At 33.1% G+C, this 16898-nt stretch overlaps 1 long non-coding RNA gene across 11 annotated transcripts in view; it reads left to right on the top strand.

Annotated features, from left to right (window-relative positions):
* Window positions 1-233: 233 nt before the first annotated feature.
* LOC143240373 (uncharacterized) overlaps window positions 234-16898 on the top strand; it is a 47413-nt gene continuing 30748 nt past the window's right edge. For 2 of the 11 annotated variants that reach the window (XR_013021735.1, XR_013021733.1), the window contains exon 1: window positions 234-6160. This is a non-coding gene — a long non-coding RNA (uncharacterized LOC143240373). Of the gene's footprint in view, window positions 6376-16898 lie in introns of all 11 variants that reach the window. The other 9 variants (XR_013021741.1, XR_013021739.1, XR_013021742.1 and 6 more) reach the window with 7 other exon arrangements.

Below are 16898 nucleotides of genomic sequence, written 5' to 3'. Positions count from 1 at the left end.
ATGATGAGGAAAATTATTTCTTTGATTAATGATAATAAAAATAATTATTTTTACTGTATATTTGTTTTCACTCTGAATTAACAATTTGAACTTTGATGTTAGCAAATTTACACTTTGATGTTAACAAAAATGAAAAATTTATCCAAAACCCTTTTATTCAAAACATTATCACTTTGATGTTAACAGTTTCTCACTTTAAACTTAAAACCCTGTAAGCAAATTATTTACTTATACCTTAATATTTATTTAAATTTTAAAAACGTTTTTTTCTAGATTTTTTTAATTGCAAAATCTTTGATGAAGTCCTCAAATTAATTTAGCACAGCAAATCTGCTTCCATGCTTAGCAGAGACAATGCATCCAGCCTGTCTTGTCGCATAGTTGTTCTGTTAGGATTTTTAATATATTTGAGTTGAGAAAATAAACGCTCATCTGTGCAGTTTGTGACTATTAAAGTTAAAAATATATGCAATGCAATGTCTACGTTTAGAAACGCACACTCAAGTTTGTCTTCGGAATTTTTTTATAAAGTTCAGCATGACTGAATCTGGTTTTTACAGTTTTTGTTGCACTGAACTTATGGTGCACACATGAGTGAAACTGCTGAAGCTCGGCAGAGAGATTAGTGTACAAGTCCTCTGGGTAAGCATCAATTAGATTTTGGGAATACTGAGAGTACCTTTCAGTTTCAACAGATGAAGTGACATCATTTGGCACATCACTTAGGAAAGAAAATGTTTTCTATTTCTTTGTACGCCTCTCCTCTTCTTCTCATCTGGGTTTCTAGTTTGTCAACAATTGTGTGGAAGGTGGTGATACGAAATTTATCTCTGACGTTCCGACGTTCAGATCTACTTCTTGTGTATCTCTGTCGTTGAGTACCTTCTTTCTGACACGTTTGCGAGTTTGAGTTGCATTGTAATCAGCATCTGGTCGTACTTCCTTTGCAACTGCCTCAAATCTTTCAAAGTCATCTATTAAAGTGCGTAGTTAATCAGCTGATGACCCGTACAGATCTGCACATATTTTTAAGTTCACATCCTCATTCTGCAGAACTTGACTTGTTTTATAAAACTTTTGCAAAACCTCATCCTACATGATCAACACAAAAACAAATTATAGCTCTCCATCTTATTTGCAGTATTGTCTGCTTCTCTTCTAGTGTCTCCCTTTTGTGAGTGAACTTCAACTAGACATTCTAAAGCGCCCAAAATCTTAAAGAAAGACTTGAAAATTGCTGTTTTAGTCATAGCATGTACCTCCCATGTGACATCAAAGACGGATTGTAACACACTTTCATTTCCAAAACAAGCCTTAAGAATTTTCCACCGGCTGGTTGAGGCTGAAAAAAAATATAGAGAGCAAATGCATTGTAGAGAAAAAATTAACTGCCACTTGATAGCAGTCAACAGCATCTCGGCCTACTAGATTCAGTGAATGGGCTGCACAGGGCACACATATGGCAAACATATTTTTTCTAAAATCTTTTGCTGCATCTCCTTATAATGCCCAGACATGTTAGCAGCATTGCAGTAAGACTGACCCATACATTTTGAAACATTAAGTTTTGAAACTTCACGTGAGTACTGCAATACCTGGTTTGCCATTTCCTCACTGGTATGGTTTTTCTGTTCCAGATAGGTTAGAAAGCGTTCAATAGGCTGCCCACGTTTTAAGTATCAAAGCACAATGCTTAACTGACCTGTATGTGGTATATCTGGCGCCGAGTCAACTGACAAGCTAAAATAACCAGAAGAATTTACTTCATCAACAACGAATGAGTAGACCTTCTGATCCATTGGTCCAATGAGTTCTTCACAGGTGGTTTTGGACAAGTAAGAAGGATTTCCTTTCCAGGATTTCCATATTCCGAAATGTGACCTGCTAAAAATGGATCACACTGACTTTAAGCTCAAACAGCTCTAAAAAAAACTCCCATCCTGCAGTGAACCAAATTTTTCATCTGTTTCTCGAAAAGCCAGGCCACGTTCAGCTAACGTACAAATAACAGCTATTGCACGCTCCAAAACATGCTACCAGTAACTGCACTCTTTTTTAATTTGTTTTACCAATTTTGTCGCAAGCCTAAACCTTATCCGCGAGTTACGTATGTTAGCATAGAATCTTGGTGAGTAGTGCTTCTTTCATGATGATCAATTACAATAGTACAGGGTGTTCGGAAAGTCACTGTGCACTTATATATTTATTAACAGACATGTTTCAATATAGAATACAGGAGGTAAATATGAATAGCAATTATAAATAATGCTGAAAGTGACCTCCGTTGGCATCAATACAGGCTTAGATCCTTCTTATTTTGTTTCTAAACACCGCTATCAGTTGCTGGCTTGAAATAGACTGAATAAATGCTGTTAAAATATGATTACAAAACTGTACAGTGACTTTCCGAAAACCTTGTATTTTGCCAGTCACTGAAACCTTCTCTTTCAACAAAACGCGATTTAGGGGCAAAAAGTTTACAAAGAAAGAAGTAAGCTGGTCCTGTTGATGGTTAATACAATAACCACTCTCTCTTGTATTGCTCACCATTGGCTTTTATCCCAAAGAAACATTTTTGTGAACAGTATCTCTTTGGTTTGCCACTATTGAAAGTCCAGCAAGATTTCCCAAATGATCCATTGTGGTGTTGACAGTCAGTGAATCCACAAGCAATCCAATAAGCCACATCATCAACACAGAAATCGAGTCACAACCCTGGATCTTTTGCTTCAGTTTCTTCATCTTTTGTAGACTGAAGAATTTTACCACAGTCCAGTAAATTTTCATTTTCAGCAATTATTTCAACTTCAGACTGTCTTGTAGAGCAACTTGTATCAACATTAACACTATAGATATCAGGAGAATATACAGGCAAAGTGAGATCAGTTGTGAGACTTGTGCCAGATGAGACAGCCTGTGACACCTCAACATCATCATAATGTTCTGACCTTGAAGAGGACAAAGTGGTACTTGTAGGTGTGGTGCTTGGTTAAACTTGAATCTTGTCAGACTCAGATGCAGTATAAGTAAATTCTGATGGCGGAGATGGGTTTTGATTTGGAAGATCAAGTTGTGTAAGTTGAGTGAAACAAATTAGCTTTTTAGTCTTTGCCACTAAACCCAAAGCCTGTTGTTGGTTCTTTTTTCCCAGTTTTCACTTCTGTGCACCACGTAATTGTATCACGTTTTATCTTGCTGTCTGAAAAATACAGAAACAAAAAGATGCACAAAATAATATGGATCACATATAGTTATAATGATTAGAAAAACACTGAAATTCATAAAGATAACGTTGGTAAGACAGTCAAACATACTAAACTCTAGATTTGCATTTAGACAAAATTGTCAGAAAGTTATCCAAGAACCTAAGTCCGTCAGCACATAAATATGAATTTATAAATACCTTTATTGATTTGCTGCATTCTGATTCGTTGAAAACCATTCGAGACTGGCTTCAATCCATTTTAGGATAATTAGTTTACAGTCATTGAAAAAGTTTTATTAAGGTTGTTCCTATGATAGCTGTATGCAAGAAGCAATGTCGATGGTAACATACAAATCCATTGTCAGCCAAAAAGTCTTCCAAAACAATTTGTGGTCAATAACACCTACTGTAGTAGTCTATATACGTAGTGATCATTCTGTACTGGTACACATACATAACATATAATCAATTGTAAACTGTACTGGATGCGAAGGGAAATTTAAACAACGGCCTTAAATTGGGAATAGTTCACTTCATTATTCCAGGCTACAGTAGCGTTTCCAGCGTACTTACACTAAACTAGTTACACAATTTGGCCTAACATTATTGTCATTCAATTCTCAGACAACACGAATGTTAGGCCTAATACTAATACATTTCAACTGAGGCCCTAATGTTAATCCTAGTACTCAGTACTAACTTTGCTCACATTAACTTGTTCAATCAATGTATTTTTTAAGACAATCCTCAACTGATTTTGTTGATTTGTCGATTCTTTACAGCATCTTGTACGACCACACTGCCACTACTACTGTTAGTATAGTGCAGTGGTTCCCAACCTTTTTTATGCCCCGCACCCCTAACAAATTTTAATATTTTCTCGCACCCCTCACAGTAATTATTTATTTAAGAATAAAGGTAAAGGTGGCCAAAACAAATGTTATCTCGCACCCCTGGTTGGGAACCACTGGTATAGTGTATACATAACAACATTAAGAATCATGTTATCGTACCTGTCGAACAAAGTCTTACGCAAATTGACATAAAATGTCGAATTATCGCCTTTAGACTGTTCTGATCATTCAGTTGTTTTTCAGCTTTTCAGAAATGTAATAGAACATACTGATCTGAATTTATAGACACAAAGTAGTTGAATTACACCTAAAATATTGTCGTCGACAATATTTCTATGTTTTGGTTTTGGAACTGTTCGTTCGTCTCTATTTTTGGGTCTAAAATGCGTATTTGACAAAATTGTGTTGGCTATTTATCCCCTATGCAAATCTAAGCTTCAGATCTGTTTATATTATTACATAATCACAAGGGAAGACATACATACCCAAACACTCTTATAGGTTATACGTAATCTATGAACGGTGGCCTTCTTTTCTAAATTTGTACTCACACACAGAGGTTTTTTTTACAGCAAGTTGTTTGAAGCCAAAAAAATTGGGGCTCAGAAAAGCTTCAGTGAGAAACACTTATAAAAATATTACAAGACACATGAATAATGCAATACTAACGTAAATAAAACTGAAACAAGCGAGACAATAACCCAAATATGACATACGAAAACAGAAGCCGAAAAAAAACATAACACTAGCCACGTCTCTGTACACACCTGTCACCATTTCGTTTGATTTACGTTTTTGTGGTATTATACTCTTACTTTTCTGTAGACGTGACTAAATAAAGCAGTAGAAGGTACAATAAAATAACTTCACTGCCTATAATTTCTTATAAATAGCCACAACAGAAGGAATGATTAAGAAAAATATTTCATCTTCAAGGTCAGACATCATAAAATACAATGATCTCTTAACTGAAGTTTTATCAACATTTTGTACTGCTCTTTTCAGTACTCTTTCGCAAATTATTTCTTCATTACTCCAGATACATTGTTTAGTAGTTTTTAGAAACTTTAGTCACTCGCTGAGCCAAATAAAACTTTTTTAACAATGCAGAGTAAAGTCGAACACGGCAGATAAGGACAACTACAAAAATATCGACTAAAGTTGAGTGTTGCAGTGAAAGAGTTAACATGATAGCTAGGGGAAAATTTCTGTGGTGCCCCCCTTCCCTTGGTGCCCTAAGCACATGCTTATTTTGCTTAATGGTTAATACAGGGCTGTCTGCCTTAAACTTCTGTAAGTTTGAAGTAAAAGACTACATGAAAGAAAGTTAGCGAACGTTACCAACTCTTGGACTACTTTTAACAACGAAAAGTTACATTGATTGTATGTTTATAAAGCTTCCACAGTTGAAAGGACTACTATGTTTGGCTTCAGTTTTCAATTTCGAAATAAGCAAATCTGTGAGTCGAGCGCCCTAATTACTAGGTCATTTCAGACCCTCTGCATTAATATTTTTTTTTTTTTTTATTTAGAACATTTCCATGTAATTAGTACTAAATTGTATTTTATAATTAGTATTCACACAATATAAGTTTTTGTTCAAGGTTAAAATGCATATACTTCTTTAGAAGCAGTGGTCAGTACAAAGCGTGTTATAATTGTTTCCAAGTTTAATTTACATAACAAAAATAAAGGCCATGTTAAAAAAACACACACACACTCATTTGTGTATAAATAAGTATTTATGCTATATTACTAGACGATGCTTTCTCACATGTGTCAAAATACATTCAACGGTGGTTTTGTTGTAAACTTTGTAACACTGTTTGAAGAAAATATATATGGGAAAAACGGGTAAAACTACTACAATTGTCAGGACAATTCGCTCGTTAGTGGTATTACCGATAATAACGTTATTTGGTAACTATGTATTAGTGGTAGTAATTCAAATACTTGGTGCCTGAGAGAAAAGTGAATTCCAAAGACGTTATAGCTTTTATGATCCAGGATCACTGCTTAAAGTGTAACGTTAGCTGTTAATTTGTGGTCTTTTTCATAATTTTGTTGAGCCACAAAAAAATTGTCACGTGTCTCATTCAAGGTAATTTGTGGCGTTAAAAGTCAAGTTTTATGTGTAGTTTGTAAAACTTCTGAGTTGAACTTAATTTTAGATATTGAATATATATATATATATATTATATTTAAATTTTAATAAGTTTTTCTTTTATCAAGAATCGTGGTAGTGCTAATAACGTTTTTGTATCCTTAGCTGGAAGAAGTTTCAATACAACTTATACGATTATCTTTTGTAAAAGAGTGAGTGTTTAAATTTTATGGAATGAATTTATCTTTGGCAGTAAATGAGTAATGAAGGCTAGTATTGGTAATTGTACTATACTAGAGTTGAAAATTCAATAACAGGAGGAGCCAATAATTTCCTGAATAATAGTGGGCTTAAATGATTTTTCAAGGGTAGAAACAAATAGGTATGCAGTCTGTGAAGAACTGAATGGGCCCTTGCTGTATTTAGTGTAACTATAACTACTAATAAATTAATAGTTCATTGAAGTCCAACAGTATGTTGAATGTGATGTACCAAACTTATAATTTATGGAATGAATATAAATCCCTTTTAGATTGGAACATTAACATTTAAGTACTCAAGAAATATGCCTGAAACTTGGTGTGAATTGCCTTACACAGATAGCAGAACTTAACAATAATTTTTCTTTAAAACAAAAGACTTTTGAAACATTACCATTTCAGCTTTTTAAAGTTCTTGGAAAAAATCTTCCTTTTCAGTAAAGTTCTACAATGTGTATAAACTAGCTGGTGTTCACCCTTGTATCATCAACAATACATAAATAATCAGTAAAATCAAAATTGTTTACGATTTTTTTGTAATACTAAAGAAAAACTTGCCAAGGAAGCCTGTTATTGACATTGAATGAGTTTTTCCCACCCAGCCAGAAATGCTCTTATCATACTTTTTTTTTTTTTAATATTGAATAACAAGCTGAAATACTTGTCAACTGATGAGGAATGTTTAAACGTGATTAAAGCAATGTGAGTTTAACACAAATCACATATTTCAAGCCTGGGATGTCATGTAAACCTACGTAAATATGTATTTTTTTCTAAGCTTTTGTTGTTGAAATAGTGCTATTTTTATAAGAAAAACTGTTTATATTAAAGATTCTGTTAGTGTTTTTTTTAACATGATACGCTTTAAATATTTTGACATTATTAGAAGGAAGCTGATGATTAAGGATATGAAAGACTGAAGGAACATCTTCCACAAACATCGTAGTTCACTTATATTGATATATATATTTGGACAAGTAGGGATAGGACTGATTACAAAATATAACCAGTATATACATAAACATGAATTCATAATTGTAAAGTTATAACAAAGCTTCTTCATAAACAACATTTGTAGTTTCCTTTCCACCTACCAAAAATAAAGATTTAGAGTTGATCCTACCCTTGAACACTCTATATCTTATTGATGATGAGAAAAATGTTTGAGAAACAGTCTAGCAACTTTTTTGCTTTAACCTTGAATCCCTTTAAAATATTCAACATTGTCTAAAGCATCAACCTTCAAATATTGTTTGAGATTTATTCAGTAGGTTGGGAATAATTAATCAGAAAGTTTTGCAAAACAGAAATAAGATTAAGCTCAATTTTTACATCCTTAGGTCATTCCCCATTGCTCGTAATGTGTACATACAAAATTTGTTTGAGATTGGCCTAAGAGGTTTACAGAAGATAGGGTTTAAGTAATCACACATATTGTGTTATATATATGTAGGTGTGTCTTATAAAGATTCAGTGATTTGTTTTCATATGATAAAATAATAATAATTAATTTGGAATATATTTTTGAAAATCAAATGCACTGTGTGTCACAGAACTGTAACTGAATAAGATATGATTTTTTCGTAATACAAAATAACCCTTTCAAAGGAACATACCGCCCGGTTTGGCAATGAATTTAAACTTGATGATGTATACATTTAATGTAAAAGAATATACACATTACAATTACATGTGTTTAAAGCATTTCCTATTGCTGTGAGCACAAAATGATTTTAAGCAGTCTTATTTACAACACATTTTCAGCACTGTTTGACTTTTTGAGAAGATAAACATTCAAGACTCCCATTTGTCAGGTAGCAAAAAGTCAACAGTGATAAATATTTAAATAATCCAGGCTAATTAAGTGTGTTATATTGTATTGTTAGGTATCAGTCAATGCCACTTATTTCTCTGGATTATTTATGTTCAGCCTCTTTCTAGTGTATGTTTACATGACCCTCTAGCAATACTAATTTTATCATTCTGGTCATATAATTTAAGAAAAAGTATTAGGTGTATTAGTAAATTGTTTCAGTGTCACATGTAGTAACATTTCTTCTTTGAAGTATTACTTTTTGGAAAACTCATTGTAAATAGACATTCCAAATATAGCCTCATGAGTCTAAATAGGTACACTGAATTTCTATGAATGATGTTTACCATCTCAGTTACTGTGACTGAGTGATTAAAAACTGTGGCCTGGATGCAAGCCATCCTTTCTAGTTGAGTTAAAGTTTGAGTAACTTTCTCATTTTCAAATTATGGACTTCTCTGAATGATAGTGTAGGGACTAAGTTGTATTTACAGTAGACTTTCTGTTGTTGTGTTTGTGCTGTATAGGATACTTGGATATGTTGAAATTTCTTTATGGAAATGTTTCCCCTTTCTTAAATTAGATAGTGGAGCTCGTGTGGAGTGGCTTGTAGATTTAATGTCTGGTATGTGAAATGTTGAACTTTGCTACTGCTCATTCTAGATGTGTGAAACATTGAATTTTAATATTGTAGTTGCAACTTTATTTCCAGAATATTTTGCACAGGAGCTAAATAAATTGTGAATACCAAACTGAATATTTCAACTAGCTTGACAAGTTAATTACTGGCTGAGGTGCAAAGTGTAATTCATTATCAAAAATGAGCTTTATATGTGTATGTAATCTGATGCCAAAGACATGAGTCCAGAGTAGTTGCACTAGTTTAGGAGTGTGCCTCACTGCTAAGGGAAGGTTTTTTTTAAATATAATTAAATGGATATGTAATCTGATGCCAAAGACATGAGTCCAGAGTAGCTGCATTGGTTTAGTAACATGTCTCATCACCTAAGGAAGGTTGTTTTTTTCATTATAATTATGTGGAAACTCTGCAGTTTGAAGGATGAAAATGACTTAGTTTAGAGACTTGACATTTGATATATATGAATATATATAAAAAAATATATTGTTATGCAAAGTGGTAATATTAAACTTTCAGAAGCCTTGAAAATCCACCATAGACAATAAACTATAATTTAATTACTACCACAAGCATATGACAAAGATGAAGGAATTAGAAATTTTGATTTAAAAGGGATTGATAGAAAATAAAACCACTAGGCTGGTTTTTGAATGACTTTTTATTTACCACAAGTCTGTAATGCATGAGATGGTTAAAGTTTAGACTGATTGAACAGAAGATATGTGAGATTTTTTTCTCTGGTCTGTTAGGGTGAGACAGAGGATTAAATTTCACAAGACTTGGGGTGAGTGCATGAAAATTGGCTTATCTTTAAGGGCTAATCTAAATGATTTATAAAAATAGGCAATTTGTATATCACCATTTATAGCCTAGTGAAATTGATTTATTCGTATATTTTATAAGAAGGAAAGTGCACAGTATGTTTCTAAAACTAAAGGTTGAAAGTTGAGCTAGAAATAAAATTTTTAATCTTATTTTAGCCAGTTTGATTTGATATTTCTATGTTACTAATAGATTAAATATTTTAACCAAAATCTGTAGTTGTTGTTAAGTTGGAATTCCATTGAGAATGTGAAATGAAAACACATTCTGTCCATATTCAAAGTAGAAAGTTTTCAGTTAAAAATGTTTTTTAGTCTGACATTAGGTTTGCAATGAATGCTAGACTGAAGATGATGCAAAAATGTCAAAAATTATACTAACATATATTTTATGTTCTGTAATAGTGGATCTAAACTTTATTGTTAAGTGCTTCTAAATATTTTTCCGGCACTTTCCTATGATTATCAAATTTATGCCCAAGTCAATTGAAGCTTTCAAGTCTTGAAGCATTTCTAGGAGCTACACACAGTTTAAAAATTGGAGGTTAATTTATTTTTTCATCTAGTAAGGTTTTTTTCCTATGTAGTGTATGAACAATTAAGTGTAATATAAGTAAAACACATCAACATATGTGTGTATAATGGGTGTATTTCACAATATATAGAATCATACAGTTTTAGCCATACAGACAGAACCTTCAGTGTAAAGTGAGATGTTTTCAGTATGAACAAAAACTTCATTTATTTATTAAGTTTTAAGTAGTAATATATAATGCATAAAGATGTGTGTAATGCAAAGAATGATGTTTAATAACTTGATTTCATTTGTTCTGAAATTTTCTGTCTAATTGAGGACACACAGGTTTATATAATAGATATGAATACATATTCAACCAAATGAGTAAAATAAACATGCCTTGCATTTTAAACTGAGAGCATACAAGCTGACAGAAAAAAAAACCCAACTAAAACTGGATAGGCATTACAAGCAATCAGCAGAATACCTCATATAAAATGTTTTCTCATAAATTTGGGTATAAAACCTAATAAATCATGTGACTTGTTCCTTATAGTAGCACTAAGTATTTTTCTAAAAATTTGAGTGAATAGGTACCTTTGACTCATATGCATAATACACTAAGTGTTTATTTGCTACTCTAGCTATGAGGTCTCTCTTGAATCTCAACTGGAGTTTGTTTTTTTTTAGATTCAGAAACAATATTTACTTCTGTAGAAATAAAGTCTATTATCTAATATCTCGTGAAATTTTCTGCTCATGCTACAAGTCTTGAACAAGCTTCTAGCTCTTCACATGTATTGTGGCAGTCTATCACATAATGTTATAGCCTTCCACCAAAGAATGGTGACACAACCTTCAAAATGAACACTAGCACATAATTATAGGTTTATTCTTTCCTTGGTACAGTTTGTATTGAGACATGTGTTTTGAGCTTTTGGGGTTTTAATCACTTTTATTGACCACCTTTATTTAATGCAACATTACTTTTGTATTAATTTCACTATTGTTCTATCCACCTGGTTGAAACTTCATTTTCTCTTGCATCCACATCTCTTTTTTTGTGCTACTGAAAATAACTGTACCAAGCTATTGAGGCCCAGTCATGCTTCTTTTGACATTTCAGGCAATTCTGACAGTTCTTGGATTTTAATCTTTTATGAAGTACTATGATTATTGTGGACATATTGAATTGCCACAGTCTTTTAAGCAACATGTTCATTGCTGTTGTTTTCCAAACATAATGTTACCACTGTGATGCATCAAATGGTTGGTTCCCTTTTGTCATCTTTTGTTCCAGTTCATGCCCTTCATCACTCTATTTCATTGCTTTCTTTGAAGCCTGTCTCACCTATGGAAGATTTTATTCATATCTTTTATCTCCAACTTTTTCTTCTGGCTCTTCTCTCAGTTGAGGAACAAAATACCTCCTTTTTTTGTTGGCTGTGCTGCTCAATTTGACTTGTTTTTGATCCCATAGTTTCTCTTGCTGCATTTCCCAATTCATTAGGCCACAAATACCACTGTTATTTAATTGATCTCAAGATTCTCGTAGCCTACTTCTCTCCTGTTCCTGGTCTCATTGCTTCTATTTACAATTTTCCTCCGACTGAGTAGGTCATTGATACACTCAGAAGTATCTTTTTTTGAAGCTTATTCTTGGTTCTGAAACCTTTGATGTCAAGCTCACCTTCCTTGCATACTTATGCTCTCTCGTCACTGATAAAAACTGAGTTGTACAAGTACTTTCTTTAGATTCATTTTTATTTTTTTGTACTACACTTATGCTTTCTCCTTACTCTCCTATTTATCATCTTTCCTCTAATCATTAGCACCTTCAATATTTTCCAGGGAGTTTTCTTAATTCTTGTATAGGAGGGGTTCAACAGTCTACTTTGAATTTTATTGCCATGCATGGAAAGTTCTTACACTATTGGAGTTTCTGGCTTTTCTCTCTATGTGTCCACTTTATTAGGCTCTAGAGTACATGCAACACATACTTTAGACTTTTGTCATGTTATTCATCTTTTCCTCCCTATCCAATGTGATCCAAAATATTTCAACCCACCCTTCTACCAAATTGTATCTTTACACTGCCTCCCTTTTTTGTGGTTTGGGTGCAGTTTTTTACACCCCCAATCTTTCCAATGTCTGGTTTTAGTGGATCTGGGCTATTCAGAAACTTTGGTTACAGTTGTCACGTCATCTCATGTTGATTCATTCTGACACTTTCATGTTTTGTTTTTAATGTGATCTGCCAGGGAGGCACTCACTTTCTAAACTTATGCTTTACTTGCTTTTTTTATCATTGCTTCATCCATTTCAATGATTGTTGGTTACTGAGTTATGCCATCCAAACTCTCATCTTCTTGCCTACCAATTCCCTCCCCCTTTTTTCCACTGTTTTCTCTTTCTATTTACTTATCATCATCTTTGTTAAGTGATCATTGTCTTTGCCTACTCCAGTTATCATAATAACCTGTTGATTTGTTCCATCAATCTGGTGTGTTTGTTTTTGAGTGAGTTCAGCTGACTGATTATGAATATCACACTCCTTTAGATTAAACATATCACAGCTTTTCTTGCCTCTTTTTTTCATGTCAAGTGTTTGTGGAGATCTTGCAGGCTGTTATGTAGATCTTATCACATTTGTCTGTCCTGACTTATATCAATGAATGGTTTAATATGCCTCAGTGTTGTAGATGCTTGTTTTGACATCCCAATTTGTCGGTATCCTGTTGCTTTCTTTAGTTTACCCTTGATGATAAGATTTCTCAATTGTGGTGTCTTCTATTTGGGTTAGCTATGTCTGTGCACATCTTCATTCAAGTCATAACTATATTTGTATGTAAAATGCATTTGATGGATCTCCATTTCTACCACTGGATACATGACTGGTTCCTTTTTTCATCCATTCAAAGAAGTGTCCATGGCTGTGACTCCAACATCAGTAGGCATGTCGTTGAGGTTGGCTGGTCAAATTATCAATATTTGGCTTGATTTCCATTCAGTACCTATTCACTTGAGAATCTTACTCAATTCATTTTCAGGATCGGAGCTCAACCACCTCCATTATATCTTTCAGACATGGAACAGTTGATAACCCAAACCATCTTGTCTTCTTTTCTTCCTGCTTCAGTTTTTGCTCCTCTATGACATTCTTATATTAAATCCATTCAATGAAACCAAGCAAAACAATGGAATATATCCAGTAATTTTTTGTCACCTCTTGCTATAGTTGTGACTTAAATGGTCATGCACAACTCTTAAGCCCCTCTCTTTCCAGACCTTGTCCAGATCTGCATCTGTTCCCTGATGACTCTCTTTCTTAGTAAAGGTAGTTTTAAGATAGGGCCTCCATATGAGATATAGCTTAACTGTTGTTTGCTCATCAAACTTACCATCATTTTCAGTCTCATCTGTGTGAACATTTTGTGATAATTCAGGTGGACAACTCAACTGTCTTGTCATACACCAACTGATAAGGAAACTCTAACTCAGGATCTGTGTATTCTGGCTCTATTTTTTATTTATTTATTACAAGAACTTTAAGTTGTCAGTCTGTCATATCCCATGAATTTTGGACTTGGTGAGAGATAAACTGTATTACTTGGATCAATTTTTTTCCCATAAAGTAGTCTTTTCAACCTCTATTCTTTCAGTGAATTTTTTCCCACTTTGTGAGTTCTTTGATTGACACCTTTGTAGCTCTTGTCAGTATATGGCTGATGAGTTTTTTTGGTACCAATTTCATAGTCTGCAGTTTTGACAGTAAGTTATCTGAGTGAGGATTGGACCAGTCTTTTTTTCTTTTATCCTGCCTTTTAGTGCTTTATCTATGTCTGCAATGACTGGTTTTGGTTACAGGGTAGATTTTTCAATGATCTTCTGTCTTTTCCCAAAGCTGTGCTTCATTTGTTTTACTGTTTATTCCATTTTTTTTGTCATCCTCTTTGTCCAGTCTCTATTTTAGACTGGAACCTCCATTTTTTTCTGTGGCCATAACATGTCTTTTGTTTGAACCTTTGGTTATCTGTTTCTTGTTGCCATTTGTTGCTTATGGAAAATATAATTCTGATATGATTTGGTTTTAAGACATCTCACACATACTTCATTGCCACTGTCTCCTCCAAGATTTGGGCTGCCTGAAAGAGTGATCATATATCTTCTCTAGTAACTCTCACATTTCTTCATTCTTTATTCTATCTAATCTCAATCATCTTATATTTCATATTATCTCACTCATATTGTTTAAAAACATGACCATTAAGTCTCATTGGAAATACCTCTGTTTTGCAAATCTGCATTTAGCAGGGAAGTACAGAAAGTTTTAAGCTCATTTGTCTCTTCTCAGACTTTATTCCTGAGAATGGGTTTTCTGCAAAATTTTAGCAGTATATATATACTTCCATATGTGACATGTAATCATGTGTAACAAGAAAAAAGTTAAAAGATAGTATTAAGTGTTTTCCTGTTTTTACAACTAGTTTGCACCAGCTGTTCATATTCATTCTATTCCATTGTACAGTCTATTAGCATAAGACCCCATGCAGGTATGAGTTTTTCTGTTCAATTCAATCATTTATCTGGTATTCTTCCCCCATACAAAGTATCCTCTAATAGAGTAAGGGAGAACCCTTGATTTTCCATTCCAAGATATCTGGAGAGTCTGATATGTAACACTCCTCATTGGGGAAGTTTAATTGCACTGATGCAAGATGAAGTGGACACACCTCTCCATGGAAGGTATGGAAGAGGTGTTACCTGTAAGCATAATACAGCCCACCACCCTGTGCTATAAACTAAACCATTTACAGTTGTTGGGCAAACCTGACGAATGTTGTGAACTTCTTTGGATGCAGGTCTGTGATATTAACTGCATGACTTAATAATTCAGGTATATATATTTCTACAATATTGAATGGCCTGACTTGTCCTAATTACACTACACACTCATGTTCAACCAGGTGAAAAGTAATGACCAGGTGTAAAGATCAGTTGAACAATCTCACATTCTTCTTATCTGCGTGATACCTTAGCATAACCCAATAAGTTCTTTTAACAGTAATTTTTGCTTTCCTATTGAATGAATTATATTTTCTGTTTGAGATTAATGCAGTAACCAAATGAATGTTTCCTCAATAAGCTACTCTAACTAGTGAATGACACATTCTATGAATTTTTATGTTATTACACTAAATTTTCAGAGAGAAGCTTTCTTTTTCTAAATTTCTTTATGTGTAACAACCATTTCACCATCTTCCCAATGTGGAATTGAACCCATCTGTTGTGCAGAGGGTGTGAGTAAATGTTTCTGAAGTTAATATTTATCTACCAGAAATTGTAGTTAAGATAGATGCTCACTCATTTGCACTACTTCCTAACTTCTAGTGTATCTCCTTTGCTTCATAAAGAATGAGCCTTTGCAGTAATGCTAGTGCTCATGGGGATTACTGTGTTGGACAGATGTTGAGAGCTATAGTTTAAAAAGACATTGTAGGCTGCCACAGTACATGTTAGTACATGTTAAGAGGTGGGAGTTTCATATACGTTTTGTGTTGTATGTAGAAATATTAACAGCAGTAGTTTGTTTTTAATTTTGCATAAAGCTACTTAAGGGATATCTGTGCCCACAGCAGTGGTGGGATTTTTTTTTTTTTTCTGTGGAAAGGGGAGTGAATATCAGAAATAGCTCATATAATGGTAGAGTAAGTTCCTTTATAAGTTTAAGTAATAAAAAATCTTGATCAGATATATATATGTTAGTCTCTGTACCTCAAAAATAAATTTAACATACAGTTAAATAATTTATATAAATTAGGAAGTTTATTTTCTATTAGAGATGTATATGAAAATATTGAATATTGTGTGTTGAACCCATTTTACTCCAGATTAGATCTAGAAGTAGAGACCAGATTAATATGGTTTTGGGCCCAAGTATATCATGTTTTGCTTTGGAAATGATAGTCATGCACATTTATATTATTTGGTTTGCAATTACCTTTTTATTATTATTGTAATTTAGAAATAAATATAATCTATGAATAATATTAACTTGTTATTTTTATGTTTATAACTCTTCATTTGGTGTTGGTTAGGTTGTATGTTCTATTGTTTTACTATGTTTATGGTTGATGTTTTTTTATAAGATTTTAATATTGTTTTATGCACATTTTAAGTACAAAAGAAAAAGGAAAAAATTAAGGAAAACTGAGTGCTCTTCAAATAGTGGATCATATTTTTAAAATTTTCTCATAAACTTGGTCTTTTAGTTACCTAAATGGATTTTATGAATTAAAATTTTAAGTATAAACTTTTTCAATAAAGTATAAGGAAAGTTTAGGGAATTATTATTATTTATTTACGTATACTGAATGTTCTTTTACTGTGAGTGTAGAAAAGTAACCAAACAATGTATATACATTGGAAGTGTCATTTGCAGATGCTATATCTTTTCTACCTTCTTATGTTTTTGAGGAACTAAAAATTCATTAATCTCACTTCCATACAGGTTTTGGCATAAACATGTTCCAGAAAGTTAATGAGATTGCCTTATGCTAGTTCATTGTTCTATATAGTATATAGTCTGTTCTGTTCAAAAGGATATTGAAGTAATGTAACATCTGGAATGGAAGAATTTATGGCTATAATATCCTTAATGGCTGATGACACCAGTGGTTTGAG

Source organism: Tachypleus tridentatus, chromosome 13 (assembly GCF_004210375.1).
Source record: "Tachypleus tridentatus isolate NWPU-2018 chromosome 13, ASM421037v1, whole genome shotgun sequence".
Classification (NCBI taxonomy): domain Eukaryota; kingdom Metazoa; phylum Arthropoda; class Merostomata; order Xiphosura; family Limulidae; genus Tachypleus; species Tachypleus tridentatus.
The sequence above is the reverse complement of the archived record's forward strand: the minus strand, read 5'-3'. Positions and strand labels throughout refer to the sequence as shown.